The following is a 12,028-nucleotide window of genomic DNA, read 5'->3' as shown; positions in this document are numbered from 1 at the left end:
ATATAAAAGAGATGGGCTGTTTTGTTGGGTCTTTTATGGGCCATCATCACTGGATAGCTTGAGATAGGAGCTCCTCATTTTGCTAGCAAAGCGTTTTTTAATTAAAAAATAGGCTGGTTAATTAATTAAAACACTGTGAAATAAAACAAAACCCAAAATAGCAGCAATCTCTGCCAAGTGCCCCCCCCCTCCTTTTTTTCTTCTTCAGTCTTTTTTAGCTCCTCTTCACATCCGTCTAACAGATAACATGCTTATGAAAAGGGGGCAGAACAAAGCGCTACAACATGCTTTCATTTGCAAATCCAATAGAACCGCTGCCTCTCCACTTTGTGTTTTAAGTGACTTACAGTTAAGCTCTTTGGCTCTTTGTAGGTGCCGGGGGAGTTTTTGTGTATTTGGGAGAAATTAAGTTGGCTTGGTTTATTCATTACTGGAGGAGAAGAATCAATATCACCTTATTTGTATTTGGTTGGGGAATATACTTGCGCTCGACCGTCCATTTCCACTCCACAGCCCCTCCCCCTTCAATCATTCTACCCCGGCCCATCTCTCAGTATCGAGGTGTGACTCTGCTTTAATCATGGCTTCTCCGTCCCCCGAGTCATTGAGGGTGGCAGTGCGTCCACTTCAGATTGGCGCAACGGTACGAGAGACCACGCCCAGTGGGGACCTTTGTCCACGGCCAGGTCAGGGGAGCTTGTCTCAGTCCTTGGGTGGGGAATGACAATGCCCCTGCACCACGGCAGCAGAGCAGAACTGAACATTTCAGGGCGAAGCTAGCCTGCCTCTACCAGGGAAGCGATGCACCTGTGTCTCATCGGTCACTGTGGACCGCTGGAGTACAGAGGACACAGGGTCAACAGGTGAAGTGGCTGTCATCAACTGAGCTCTGCATGACCCTTCAATGGCAAGTGCTGGGATCCAGCCTGAATCATAGCATATTCATACTGTTCACTGCCTGAGCACATTGGTCAAAGTGGCATTTTAGCCTTCCGCTATCCGATAAAAATGTATTCTAACCAATTCTCTATACTGTCAAAGGTTAATACAATTTGTGCTGTGGATGAGCTATCTATATTTAACAGAGTTTCGTTACAAAAAGCGAGTCAGTCAGTATGATACTTTTAGGGAGAGGGAAGAATCACCCCAACAAGAGTGTTTCCAGCCCCTGCGTTTGTTGTTTGTGTAATGAAGTGTCAGACAATTTGGAACTTTCTACACTGTTTCTTTTTTTTGGGGGGGGGGGGGGGGTTTACACAGTACTTGGTCACCTAACTTATGGACTTTCTAGTTTTCCAGAAAGTCCAGAGTATTCCTAAAAGGAGCAAAGATAGCTGGCAATTTGAGATGAATGACATGGCATATAGACAAAGCAATTAGTCTACAGTCCTGATTCATAGTCCAGACACGTGGTGCTCCTCTCCCTTCATTGTGTGTTATTGTGTGTTCTTGAGTTTTTGTGTGTGGTGTGTGTGTGTGTGTGAGCGTGTATGAGAGAGAGAGAGAGAGAGAGATTGTATGTTTGCTCACTGTGAAGCATTACATCTGAACGCTTAATAACTCCCAGGGGACTTCTTCTGTGGTGTACACTTGCAGAGCCTCTGAACCAGTTGCCCGAAATTGTGAAATAAACAGCAGCTTCATACACATATGTGCTTCATACACACACGGTTTTGCATCAGTCACTCAACACAAGGTGAGCAGAAATAAAATGATCAGAAATCTGAACAATGTAAAACGACGTGGGTCCAGCTGCTTAGAAGTACATAGCTTTCAGCCGAGGCCGTTATCTGCCAGTGAATTCCAGGATTATGTGAAATTAATTCAGTTTCATGGGGCCTGTAACAGATGGGTATTTTATTCAGGCTTTGAGTAGTTTTGTTGCCTTGCAGTCGCTTCCCAAACCAAATCAGAGACCATAAACTGTCACTTAAGGGCAGCAGAATCTCATTTGCCAGGGCACCCTGGCTATGAAAGGATCACTCATGCGCCCAAATAAAGGGGCCTGGCCCTGCCTTCAGACTACTCTTATATGCAAAATAGGAAAGACCTCAAAATTAACTGACAGCTCGCACAATAGCCGAATGTCCAGGAATCCCTTTTTAGAATATGTAAAATAATTCACGTGCGGGACAGACAACAATGCTATAGAATAGCATTCTAAGAGTGAGGTCAGCCAGACGGCCAATAGAGAAGCCTTTCTGTTTTAATGCATCAGAATGATGGGAGTAAAAACGCACACCTGTGCATTGGGTCAGGCTGACAATAAAAGCAATCTTGGATTATTATTTTTTCTTATTTGATCATATTCATTTAGCCCACTGAATGGATACAACGTTCTGTGATGCAAAAAATGTATAATAATAATAATAATAGTTGTTTTATTATTATTATTATTATTATTATTATAAAGTTATTATTATTATTATTAGTAGTAGTAGTAGTAGTAGTAGTAGTACTTAGCAGCAGTACAGCAGCAACAGTTGCAGTGCCTGCAGTGAAGTGTCATTATCATGTTTTAGAACACAATAAGGTGAGTTGGCGTTAATGACAAGTTGAGGAATAGTAAAAGGGAAGGCCAGGTAATCTGAAGAATATGATTTTTTCAGTGTGTTTTTCACAGTAATTTGTTTAAAACAGAAGACAGAGGACTGTATTGGAGAAAGAGATGTGAGAGGTGTGTGTTCAGGAGTTATTGGCAGAAAGAGACTGTACCTCTGGAATCAGTAGGGAGGGGTAGATGAAGTGATAGTCTAGTGGGGAATATGACCTTAGGTTATCTTCTATCTTAATCCAAACAATATTCATAAAATTTTATTCACTTTAGCATTCACACACACACACACACACATATATATATATATATATCAATTCAATTATTCAATCCTAAAATGTAAAATATTCAATTAAATATTATTAACTGCCTTGTTGTTTATTGGCATCAATTCATTTGAGGCAACCTACTATAAAACACCTTTGCTTTAGGCATAAATGTCGTCCCTGTTCACTGCGAGGCCATTCTGCTAAGCCTGCTCAATACGACAGGAAGGTTGTTTTTATTTTTATTTGTTGTAGGCCTACTTTTCGGCAAGGGAAGTCGATTATGTATAAAGGGGAAACTTCTTATCTACACCTACTTCGTTTAGAAACCACGTTCCTTTTTTCTAAAAACTTTACTACATTTAAAATTGGGTGCTGGCTTTTAAGCGCTTTTCCATTTTGGTCTGCCCCTCACCCTCACTAAGCAAAGGCGGGAGTTTACAGGAACAGCAGGCAGGCGGCCCCATCACCCGCGGAGCGACACAGGAATGCATTGTATGTGTGAGAGAGAAAGACAGGACAACCACGCAAAATAGTGCGCAAGTTGATCGAACCCTCTCGTCTTGCGACCAACATCTTCATACACTCGGAGGTAGTGAAGCCTGAGTCAAAAAATATTTTGTTGTAGTGGTATCTGCCATTTAATCGTTGCAAACTGTGTCGTTTTGTGTCAAAAACATAACCACATATGCACACATAAGTGAACCGTGGAAGGATCCGCGAGGTTGTTACTCTGTGCTGCGTCTCCGAAAGCACACACAGTAAATTGGAACGAAAGTCTTAGTCAAAACCCGGAATGGAGTATAATTCTAATCAACAAAATACACCCACAGAACCGAAACACAACGCAATGCCTCGTATTACGAACTGTGCCTACTGAAGTAAAGCTTTTTACAAAATATCTAGATTTTGGTTTTACCGATGTGAGAACATTTTCGCAGTTTTTATCGCTTTGAATCCAAACTGTAAGCCATTCTCCCTTGGGAGGAGGAGCCTGTGTTCTCTGACCTCTAGACACTCTTATGCAGCTGTTAATGCACGGGAATAAAGCAACAGAGAGAGCGACCGAGTGGGCATAGTCGGTCTCTTTTCATCAAGCAAACAAACCTTTAAAAATACGTTTAACATTTTAAAGCAATTTTCACCGGGTGTTAACTCAAATTGAACAGTCACATGCACTCATGTATTTTGCCCGAAGTGTTGAAGCGTTACAGTTAAGGACTGCCCGCCTCTTTTTCAACCAATGTGGTTGCAAGAAAGTTAATGTGTTTCCTTTCAAGCCTGTTCGTCTAGTGGAAACAGTGTTGCTGTTGAGTACTTCACTAGAGGCTTAATAAATGCAATTATTTACAGGAAGTCGTTCACTTTAATTTTGGATCCGTGAACATGTGTAGCTAAAGCATTTACGTTTATTCTCGTATTCATTGTATTCTGTCATTTTAAAAACAGACCTAAGAACTATTAGACCTTATTTTGTAGGTAACCCAGTAATCTTTTTGTTTTTATGATTCATCTTAAAGTAGAAATACTGTTGATTGTTACTACGCAAATCCACCAGGTGAACATGGATGCAGATTGGTGAATACAGTTGGTGGGTTAGTTCAAGTGTTTACAAAATATATATTATTTCAGTTTTGATGTGTTTTTGATTTGCCCAGACAGTTTTGGGGTCAAATGAAAACATACACTGATAATAAATCCTAAAAAAAACTGATTACAGCTGTTCCCCAAACATCATATTCACTCCCCATGCTCACTATGAGTGATTTTCTGTACAACATGTACACTGAGGGGCAGTTGCTAAGGAGAGCGTGTTAATACAATTCAGCTCTGGAACACTCTCTCACACTCTTCCAACATCTTGAATTTTTTTTTTGTGGTTGGAATTTTTTCCCACCTATGTGACCAATACTCCAGTACCATATCTAATGTGCAGGACACATTTTAGGATACCCCTTAATTTTATCAGTAAAGGTGGTGCTGCCTTTATCAAAGTAGGTACTCAAAGACCAAATAAGCCCTTAACGCTTGCTTAATTGACATCCTTAAGGTTTGTGACACTCTGGAATGTGGTAGATTTGTGTGTACATGTGCAAAATGAAAGTGTAAGGGGGTGGTTAAGGGTTCTGGGACATGACCTGGCTGTTCGACCCTTTTCTGTTTCATTTTCTTCAATGCTGTGTGCCTCATGCCCTCTCAGTGCTGGCATACTGTTAAACAAAGTTTGTTACATCTCAAGAGATTTCGGACAAACGCACAGAACACACACTGGTGTGATGGTTTGTCACAGCTTCCTTTCTTCCCCCCAGGCCCGTGGACTGTTTGATTGTTTAACCCTGCACCCTGGTACCCCAGGGACATACCTGTATGCCAACTCTTCTGACACTCCAGGCCCCCCCGGAGCAGTGAGAACGGGCTTCAATTTATTACCGGTTTGAGATATCCCACAATTCCCTGTACTTGCCACAGTAAAGAGGCACATTCTGAACTAAAAGGGGCTCCTTTCAGGTGAATTTGTCTAGCTGTTTGGCTGTCGTATCTCGCTGAGTTGGGAGACCTCACGCCAGCAGACGGCTAGTCTCTATTGATGCTATCCCAGAATTCTAGTCCTATGACGGCAGAAATGTTTTGAATTGGCCTTGAAATTCCCATTGGGTTCACTCCATCATTACAGTTCAAGGGGTTTCCAGCAGTGACTGTGGAGGACCAGAGAACAGTCTCTGTGTGCCACTGCAGACATGTAAATGGGGAGCTCTTCTAATATTGCTTGTAAGGGATACAAGGCAGGGGTATTAGAATCTTAGAGTACCCTGAAGTGCCACGCCACTGAGCTTTTACATGGGATAAGAAGTGTGCATGCCTCCTTGCTGTTTTGGAAAAGGGAGGTGTTGGTGGGATTGTGAAAATGTGGGTATGGGTTAGGATATGATTTAACAAACTCCCTGGAGCGCCTTTCTTCCAATATTCAGTATGACAGGGGGGTTTATTTATGAAGGAGCCACGAAAAACAGAGTGTCTCATGACTTAAAATACACACTCAATGGGTTGAGCCAATAACATTAGGATGAAGCCAAATAACAGCAAAATGCTACAGTAGAGCAGTTAACAGATGCTACAATGTCATTATGAGTTGTGTGTCTATTCACTCATATTTCTTTCTCACTCTCGGCTCCTGAGAGATCATTTATGTCCTGAATGCCTGTCTTTCTGTCTGCCTGCCTGTCAGTCTGTCACTAGGCCCAATGAGTAGTTACTGGCTAAATCCTTCTCCATGGAGAAGAAGACTTGAACAGAGAGAGTAATCACGGTCAGGTTCTCAGATGTTCACAGATTCATCGCAAACTTAATTCAGAATTTTTGTTCTCACTTACTGAACAGTAGGTACATTGGTCCCACCTTTTCTCCTTTATTGTGAATTGATTTCGGTTCCCGTGGACCCTCGGTGCTCCGCCGTACACCAGAGTCAGTTTGTCTTTGTTTCTATTGCAGGCGCATTCCTCCCGTGTCAGAGCCTGAAGCTGCAGCATCCCTGCGCCCTGGTTCTGCGTCTATCTGACATCTTTCCATTATGCGTCTAGCCAGTTCCCGTAAACCACTCCTGTCGCTCCAGATTCTTGCTCGGGGGGCTGGCTCGTGTGGCTAGACACGTAGAGTGCATCATTTAATTTGATAAGTTCTCGTGTGCTGTCCACGCACAATGTTATGCAATAGCTAGTCATTTAAGTGTGCAGTGTGGTAGCAGTTTGTAAGTAGGTTTTCTGTACAGAATATTGACCAGTGTGGATGAAAACAGGAAATCTGAACTTAATCCATTGACTTGCAATTCAAAATTAAAGTTAAAACTGTTAGCTCAAAAAATTGTTCAATAAGTGTCCCAACAGATGCATATTAACCAGAGTAGAGAAACAGACAAATTGAATTAAAAACACGCAAGGAGAGAGGAATGGATGCATTAGCTTGTGGTTTGAGTAATTTTGATAAGATTTCATTTTTGTGTCCTCATCATCATTGTTCACTTTTGCCCAGATATCTCCAGTTTGACTATTGTAGACTTTCTTTTGCTTCTCTGACCATTTAAACTCTTCTTCCACAGATAAAATAGGAAGACCCGACAGTATTCTCTTGTATGCATTTGTGGTTGAAGATATGTTAAACATTATTGAAATTATGTTAAACTATGAAATCAAACTTATGAAGAACATATTTCATTTAATACCGAAGTATAGACTGGAAGACATTGCCAATTTTATGTTTAGTTATATGCCTGCATACCAGTATAATTAGGCTGACCAGACATATTCATTTTCCCAGACATTTCTTCTTATTGAAACTGAAGATATCTGTCCAGGCGGGGTTTCTAAATCCCTACAATGTATGGTCAGGTTTTGCTCATTCCACAGAACATATATAAACAAAAAATTGCCCATTATTATGCTCATAATGCTTGCCCAACCCATCCTCTATTTTTACATTCCAAAATGTAATGAAATTGGTGACAGTGTCTCTTAAAACAGCAGTTCATTTGTAATATCTGAGACATTTGCAAAAAATATACTGATTTCGATATTTGAATCCTTGGATTATACTGACGATGCAGACGAGTTCCTGTTAGTATGACCAAGACTAAATATCTGTAATAGAGGTGGAAGAGACTGGATGAAGGAGGCGGAGCTGCAGGTTCGAGCCGGGCGCTTCCTTGTGAGACGCTGGTTCTGCAGGCGGAAGAAGGGGCCTTAATCCCACAGAGCGCTTGCCTCCACAGTCACGGCCAAGGGCGTCCGATTCCTCAGCCCCGAGAGGAGGAAGTAGAGGGGAGGAGTCACGTGATCCTGCGACCACTGGCCTGTGTGTGAGTGACCCTTCGCGACCCTCCGCGACCTTTCGGTTTCAGAGGCCGAGCGGGTGGCCGTCATCCCTGGAACACGGCTTGACACCGGCCGACCCCTGGCATTGTGCCTGCCCTGGCTGTGGGAGAGGGCTGTGGTAAGCTCAGGGGAGGGTGCTGCCGGAGATTCGCTGTGAGTGGCGTATAACCCCCTGCCCCACCCCCCTCCGCCCCTCCGCCCCGGTCCCCTCCTGGTAGACACAAAAGTGTTGCCTCGGCGAAGGGGTTCCCCCTGGCCTGAAAGCCCAGCTGCCGCTGGTTACATAAGAGCGGGGGCCTTGTCTGTCTCGGCGCGGCGGCTTTGTGCTGGCGAGATTAAACGGCTGGTAAAAGCCCCTCTGAAAGGGGGGGGGGGGTCTCCACCTGAGCCCCCGCAGCGTAAACAGCCAAGCCCAGCCGAGCCCCGAGCCGAGGGCTGCCGAAACGCCGTGCCACGTGCTGCACCCCCGTCTGCCACTCCGCATGGGGCCCTGTGATACATGGCACATATATTAAAGAATATCCCCTTTATGCCCTGTTTCCAGCCTTCTGTCTGGCCTGTGGTGATCTCAGAATGGGGATAATGGCTTCCTCAGGGCTGGGTAGTGAGGGCTTTGTGCTGTAGTGTGGTGGCATGGGCCTTTTTTTCAAACCGTTTAGGAAACTGATGCAGTGAGACTTATTTCTGACACTGCCTGCTGTATTTCTCGTAGGTGATATATTTGAATACAGACCCCAAACCAATGAACAAATTCAGATTCATTTTCATCTTTTTTTATGTGAAAATGGGGTCCTGCTTTGTCTTCTGTCCATACAAAAGCACAAAGTAAACATATAATTAAGATAACCACTACCTGTCCTGCACATACATATTAAATAAATACAAAGCTATTATTATTATTATTATACACATGAATATAATTTTTATAAAAAAAACTATTTTACCTTTCTTTAATCAAGCATAAAACTATCACTTTAAACGTCTTCTCCCGAGCTTGAAGATATTATGAAGTGACATGGGTAATTGGTAAGATGGATAGCTACACAATTCCTCCCACACCAAATTTTTAATGATGGCTGACTGAAGTCATAGAAATAGCTCGCAATGAAAGCTCGAGCTTAGCAACTGTCTCGCTCATATTCTTACAGGCGACTGTGTTACTTTTGTGGAACATGTGGCGTTTGAAGTGCTGCGGATCTTGAACCACAGCCTCGTTGGCCGCTCCACACGACATTAGATACGACGAGCCTGCTGAGCTAAGGACCAGGGTCCCCAGCCACGGGCCGTTCGCTGGAATCCCAGCCCCGCTGAACCTGCAAAACGCAGCCTGTGTTGAGTCTGGTCTGCAAAGCGTGAGGTAATGGCAGGAGAGCCATTTTCCCCCCTGTATCTCATTGCCTCACAGACCAGCTAGCTAGCCGGTCACTGAAGAGTGACGATTCAAGGCCAACTCAGACTGGTTTTATTTCACACATCAATGTTCCCAGCCACAATCAACTGGATGTCAAAGCAGATTTATGCTTCCCAGACCCCCGAATCAGTTACAGTAAATTTAACACATCTATTGTATTTTGAGATACATTTTGTTTCTGAGATATCTATGTTTTGTTGTCCCTGAAAATATAACGTTGGCTTTTTTTTTGAAAGCGTGATCTAGAACTGTCACTGTGATGATACCACTACGCATTGCGTGTGTATACTCTTTGCTGCTCATAATACAAAAGGCCGATACAAAAATGTCAGCCAATCAGAATCAAGTATTAAGCTAAGCAATCCTTTAAAATGAAATGATAACATTTACATAATAAATATTATTTAACACTGATGCGACTGCTGAAGAAAAAAACATAGACTGCTGGTTTGCCAAGCATAGTGCAATGGATAGGTTTCACTGAGAACTGCAATGCAGACAATTTATGTAACGCATTACCACTTATTATATTTATACTTGTAGATTTAGTGTGATGGGCTGGTTTCCCCCAGGATTGTACTGCTGATTGTACATGTAACGCCTTTTGACTGATTATGTTTATTCTCAACGGTAATGACGGATGGGCATGATTTAGTCTCCTCAGGACTCCTTAGTGGGTTACAGAGGCTCAGGACTCGGCAAATGTTACAACTGTGCAAAGCAATCCTTCACCGGGGAAAGGTTTCTGGGCTAAGAGTAAAGGTGAAGTCCGGATGTGACTGGCTCCCTTCCTTTAAATCCAGGCCACCTTTTCCCGCTGGCTCCTGGTTTAAAGAGGGAGGCAGGGAGGGAGGGAGCCATGCCTCCCATTAAATCTGTGTTTCTGCAGATCCGGCCTGTGTATTTTCTAGTCTGCCGGGCATCGTCTCTGTGCCGAGACTGTACAAGTGCCTTATACAGACATAGAGCCTCTCTCTTCATCCCCCTTTCTTTCCTCTGTGTCTCTGTGTCTTTCTCTGTTTGTTTCCTTTTCCTTTTTCACCTTTTTCAATTAAAAAAAGAAAAACATTCTCTTTGAAAAGAATTCAGAGATTTTGAAGGTGTTTTTAAAAAATACAGAATTAAGCAGAGCATGCTTCTGCCATCATGAAAGTTTCCGTATTTCTCAGATAGAATAGAGGTTTGTGTGGGGAGTGGATCATTCGCCATTATTCTCTCAATCCTTCAGTAATATCATTCCATTTTTTCTGACAACATTTATGTATTATTAACATAATTATTTGGGAAGAATTGTGCAGAATTTTCAATGGCATTTATGCATCTTACAATATATTTATTTAGCAGGTACCTTCGTCCCAGGCCGGCTGCAGTTTAAATACTGTTTACACACAGATGGATATGTTACTTAAGCAGCTCAGATTTAGGTATTTCACAGTACCAATGGTCCATCCAGGCAAGGGTGTACCTAGGGCCTTCTGAAAGAATATTGACCTGGGCCCCCCTTTTTTAATAAAACAAATTGAATTTTTGTGGGCACCCCCCTTCCAAGCTGTGGGCCCCTATAATCGTCACCACCTTTCACCCCACTAGGGATGACCCTGCATCCAGGATTTTAACCTGTTGCTCTGTGGTCCCAAATCTATTTTTCTGACCCTTGTTCTACCTTGGTTCTTCATTTGAACCAAACTTTTGTGTCAGTTGCCAGGTTCTCAGATCATGTGATAATGTGATCAGTCACTGGCATATCCTCAGAAAGGACTGGTTCAGTGGAGTCATTACTCAGATCCGCTGATATTATATCATCAGGATAGGCTGATAGTGAACAAAAATGACAGGCTGAATCATTGCTTATGATATAAAGATCAGTTGGTCAGCAGAACACCAGTTCTACTGTAAATCACATTATTGACATTATTAAAATGCATGTATATGGCATCTACTGGAGTGAAAATGAGAAGATACTGAAAATATATGGTTGTCTGAAAAAGACCCTGTGGCAAACACGCCTGCCACAGGCCACCGAAGTGGCTTTTCTTTGGGGCCCTCCAGCACAGAGACACAGGGAGAAGATGTTCCAACAGTCCAGATTTTATTTTACAAGGGTTTGGCAAGATGGTATAGCCAAATGAGCGGATGTTAACCCTGTCATGACAGAAGCTCTCTGGTGTGGGTGGGGATGGCAGATTTAACCTGTGCGCAGTGATTACCTCACTACGCACAGGTGCAGCCACTCCTGTTCCCGGGTCCAATTAGACCTGGCCAATTATCTAATTCTCAACCAATTATCCAATTGGCCAGGTCCAATTAGCTTGACCCAGGGCAGGTGTGGCTGCTTAAACCAGCCATCCCCACACCACAGACCCGTTTAGCGAATTTCTTCATACATCATGAAGTAGTTAGATGAAAGAGAATGGCAGTAAATGCAATTTCAATTGATAGTGTGAGTTTATTAGGGTTGTGTTTGCTGTATCTCCAGTGTTGTTCTTACTGTATGTTTCTGTCTACTGCTGTCACCAGGTGCTTTTTGTCACCGAGACCAATCGACTGTCCTCGTCATCAGTGTTGGAAAGGGGAGGTCCTCACTTGGACATGGAAGGTAAACCCCTCCCCAATGTGTGGAGCTCATGAATAATGCAGTGTCTCACATTTCATGGTGGAGCTCATTACTCCTGATCATTAAGAAAGCTGTCAGATCATTAGCATCACAAACCTGAAAAAGAGGTCCTTAGTTGACACCTCTTGCCTGGGTGCAGAAGAAATTTTGGATTTGCGTGACTGGAGGATCAGTCTTTGGGTGATGTCACACTGGAGGTGTAGTATTTGGGTGGAGTTAGTTTGGTGGTGCAGTATTTGGGTGATGTCAGGCTGGTGGTGCAGTATTTTGGTGGTGTCAGGCTGGTGGTGCAGTATTTGGGTGGTGTCTCCTGCAGGC

The sequence above is a fragment of the Anguilla rostrata genome, chromosome 8 (assembly GCF_018555375.3).
Source record: "Anguilla rostrata isolate EN2019 chromosome 8, ASM1855537v3, whole genome shotgun sequence".
In the NCBI taxonomy this organism is placed as follows: Eukaryota; Metazoa; Chordata; class Actinopteri; order Anguilliformes; family Anguillidae; genus Anguilla; species Anguilla rostrata.
Note: the sequence above shows the minus strand (reverse complement) of the source record.